The sequence below is a fragment of the Vigna radiata genome, chromosome 8 (assembly GCF_000741045.1).
Source record: "Vigna radiata var. radiata cultivar VC1973A chromosome 8, Vradiata_ver6, whole genome shotgun sequence".
In the NCBI taxonomy this organism is placed as follows: Eukaryota; Viridiplantae; Streptophyta; class Magnoliopsida; order Fabales; family Fabaceae; genus Vigna; species Vigna radiata.
The window spans coordinates 20,238,991-20,243,707 of NC_028358.1; positions in this window are offsets into that span (position 1 = coordinate 20,238,991).

Below are 4,717 nucleotides of genomic sequence, written 5' to 3' on the forward strand. Positions count from 1 at the left end.
TGCAAGCTTAACAAATTCTGAGTATTCAGTCTATATTAAATATTATCAGTATTATCACGCCAATCATTGACTAAAGCGTCGAAGTGCCTTTTGCAGGTACCTCCACTTGACTTGGACTGAAAGAATTTTAGGCAAGAGGTTCAGAGGTCAGAGAAGAAGGAAGATTACAACAGAAATGTTAGTCTCTCAGCCCTACACATATTCATACAAAAATAATATCTTTTGTCATGTTTCGTTTTTATTGTATGTTCTTACTTGTTAGAGGAAGTAATGATGTAAAAACAAATCTTCACAAATATGAGGAACTATGACTATATAACAAATGTTCTTGCAACGATTTAAGAGAAACGTAGCAATTTGGCACAAAGAAAAAACGTATTGAAACTAAAGCTTACTTTTGAAAAACATATATTTGATGTACAGTCTTGACCATTCAACTTCAGATAGTAACTTGATATGGAAGAGGCACTTGTAGCCCATATAGCTATAGTTATTACAAATGAAAATGGTAGTGATAAATGGTTGTCACTGAAGATATTATATGTACTTCACTGTTATAATATGTATTATTGAACTTCTCACATGATATATATACATTAAATATGAAGTATATGGAATTAACCTGAAAAGTTTTAAGGTTCGAACCAATGGAACAATTAAATTACCTATTCAAACATACCAAGAAGTTTCAAAAATTAATTAAATTACCTATTCAAACATACCAAGAAGTTTCAAATATTGATGAATTTCATTCATGTCATTTATGGAAATTTCAAAAGTTAAATATTATAAACATAAGATAAAATTGAAATAAAAATTACAATTAGAAGAAAGTGTATACATGAATTGTATTGTAAAATGTGGTAGGTCTCTAAAGACTTTTAAAATTTTCTTTGTAGATAACTTTTATAGTTATAATATTAATATTTTCATCTTTATCTAGAATTAGTATTTTCCATCCTTTCTTTATTTTGACTCCAGAAACAATCACATATATTTTTACATGTGTGAATACTAAAGGTAGAAGATAGAGTCCAACTTTTGAAAACCTTGACTCTTATTGATTTTTATTGTAAAACAAAATGATATTGGAAATTGTCTTCTTTAACAAAAAAAGTAATCTTGAATTAGAAGTGTTGTTATCAGATTTTGGAGCGTGATCTTATAATAAGTGGCATGATTTAAGGAATCTATATGTGTTCTCCAATGAGTTGAAAAGTGGGGAAAGATTCATATGAAAAAGACTCTCCAATGCTCAAGTTAATTAGAGAGTGAGATCTTTACATATAAGAAAAGTAAGTATGAGTTTAAGTGTGTTTTTCCTGATGAAATGCATGCGTATTTATAGGATTTCGGGGTCCTATGTCTTTGAGGAAGAATTGGTGTCAACTCCAGATCCGATCCATATAATGGATTTTGATGAAGTGATATCCTAGATGATTATGTAGTATTTGTCCAAGAAAATGAGGAAAATAAAAGTATGATGGAAGATGACCCTGTCACCATCCATCAAGCTACGCAAGATCCTAATTTAGAAAAATGGATTGAAGCTATGAATGAGGAGTATAAGTCCATGCAAGAGAACAAAGTTTGGAAACTTGTCCCATTGCTAGAAGGTGTGAATCCCATTGGTCGCAAGTAGATATTTAAAACCAAAAGGGATTCTAAAGGTAATATGTGTTACCAATAAAGGAGTATTGGTAAAAACCTGAAGATATGTTTTGATGATGCTGTAACTTATAGATTTTGGATGTAGTAGGAAAATATTTAAAAAACAACTTGTAGATTTTGAATGTAGTAGGAAAATGTTAAACATTGTAATTTTTACTGGTATAATCGATTATGGTTAAGCTATAATCGATTATCACATGCTTTTGAACTAAAATAATCGATTATCATGAAGTAATAATCGATTATCATAAGTCATACTTTAATAGTCGATTATCACTTCATATAATCGATTATCACTTTTTGAAAACTCTTTAACGGACTTGAATAATTGATTATCACTTACAATAATCGATTATTCATGGCAGTTGGAAGCTGACCTTTGGCATTCAGTGAGCTTGGCTATATATTTGGATTTTGAGAATTCAGAAAGTAACTTTTTTGAACTGAGAAAGCTTAGAACACTGTGTGTCAGAGGAACGTTCTTAGAGAGCTTTTTGTTCATTGTTCCCTTGCTTGGTCTTGTGAAAGGAGAGGCTCGCGTATCGTGTGTCGATAGTCGGAGCAGACTCTCTTCAAGTTTGCAAGGTACTCTGCCTAGTCTTGTGAAAGGAGAAGCTCGCGAATCGTTGGTCGATTGCCGGAGTGGTTCTCTTCAAGTTGGTAGAGTGGTTCTTTTCGTTCTATTCCTGTTCATTTGATTGTAATCTGTTAAACCAATTTTAGTGGAACTGTTAATCATTATTTGTAGTGATTAACGACTNGACGTAGATTCTGTTGAATNGAACCAGTATAAAAATATCTGTGTGATTTTTCTATTCCCTACACTTATTTTATTTAACGCACATCAACTGTTTGGTTAATTTTCGGAAAGAAAATTACTTTTGTAAAAAAGGCCAAAATCGTTTCAACTGTGACCTAATAAGCTTTCCGCTCTCTGTGATTTTAATTCCGCTGCGTTTTACTCTCCGAAAATTACCCCCTTCGATACCAACAATATGGAGAGGTATAAGGCTCGTCTTGAGACAAAGGGCTATACTCAAAAGGAAGAGATTGATTTTAAAGAGACTTTCTCTTTAGTTTCATCGAAAGACTCTTTCAGAACAATCATAGATTTTGTTGCACATTATGATTTGGAGCTTCATCAAATGGATGTCAAGATGACGTTTCTCAATGGAAACATTGATGAGACAATTTATATAGTGCAACTAGAAAACTTTTTGTCAGCATATCCAAAGAATATGGTATGCAGACTGACAAAATCCATTTATGGGCTAAAACAGGCTTCTCGTCAATGGTACCACAAATTTCATCAAGTTATTATTTCATTTGGTTTCAAAATAAATGTGGTTGATGATTGTGTATATCACAAGTTCAGTAGGAGAAGGTATATCTTCCTGGTCTTGTATGTTGATGACATACTACTTGCTACCAACAATATAGACATATTGCACGAAACCAAGAGATTTCTATCTTGAAATTTTGAAATGAAAGATCTTGGTGATGCTTCCTTTGTATTAGGAATTCAAATACACCGAGATCGATCTCGCGGTATTCTAGGATTATCACAAAGGAATTACGTGGATAAAGTGCTTAAAAGGTTTGGTATACATGATTGTAAAGCAGGAGATACTCTAGTCGCTAAGGGAGACAAGTTCAATCTTGATCAATATCCAAAAGGAAATTTAGAAATTCAGGAAACGCAGAAGATTCGCTATGCTTCAACAGTAGGGAGTATGATGTATGCCCAAGTATGTACGCGTCCAAATATAGCCTACATAGTTGGGGTTTTAGGCAGATATTTAAGAAATCCGAGAATGGATCATTGGAAAGCAACTAAAAGAGTTATAAGGTATTTATAGAGAACAAATGATTATATGTTCACGTACATGAGATCAGACCGGTTAGAGATCACTGGATATTCCGACTCAAATTTTGAAGGATGCCAAGATGGTTTAAGATCCACTTCGGGTTACATTTTCATATTGACCGGTGCGCGGTTTCTTGGTGTAGTGCTAAGCAAACCCTTACGGCTTCATCCCTTATGGCTGAGAAACTTTGTCATAGGGCTGAGCATTATGGAAGGCATTGAAAGACCACTCAAGTTATATTGTGACAACAAATCAGTTGTGATGTATCTAACAACAATAGGAGCTCGAGCAAGTAAAAGCATAGTGACATCGAGTTTCTGGTTTTTAAAGGAAGAGTGTAGAGTGGAAAAATTTCTATAGAACACTTAAGAAAAAACTCCATGTTAACAGATCCTATTACTAAGGGTATTACACCCAAGGTCTTTCATGAGCATGTTGCTCACATGAGTGTTTTAGCCTTTGAGGAATCTTTAGTTTAGTAGGAATTAGTCCATTTTGAATTTGTGTTCTATGTTTGGTTTAATGTATGCGTACATTGTCCTTAGACATATTTGGTTTAATAATATATGGTTTATTATTCAAATATTTCACTCTGTATGATAAGGTTATTATGTTGATCTCATTAAGATAAAGTAAAGACCAGTTGAAAATAGACGTGTATAGGTCACCTTTACATGACTTTCATGCTATACATTTCATGATGAATCCATGTCATTTAGTTTTGTCAACATTAATGATCATTGTTAGGTTTTATTGTGATTGGTACAATGAAAACTGTTTTGGTTCTATATGCGGATATAATCAATGGACGAGAGTTTTGGATATGCTCACGATATATAATAACATTTTTGAGCTCATAAAGTCTAACATATTTGTAAGGATTTATATGAATATATATATATATATATATATATATATATATATATATATATATATATATATATATATATATATATATAAAGTAATTATTAAATGTGTTAGGGCATTAGCCAACTTTATATAGTGATTTAATTAAGTAAATACAACTAAGAGTATATTTGTCATGAAAAGTATAATATGTATAGACCAACAATAATTTTAGTCTGTTAAAGGGACCAAATTATAATTATTGAAATTAAAAACAAAGATTACTTAAAGGATCAAGACCAACAATAATTTTAGTTTGTTAAAGGGACCAA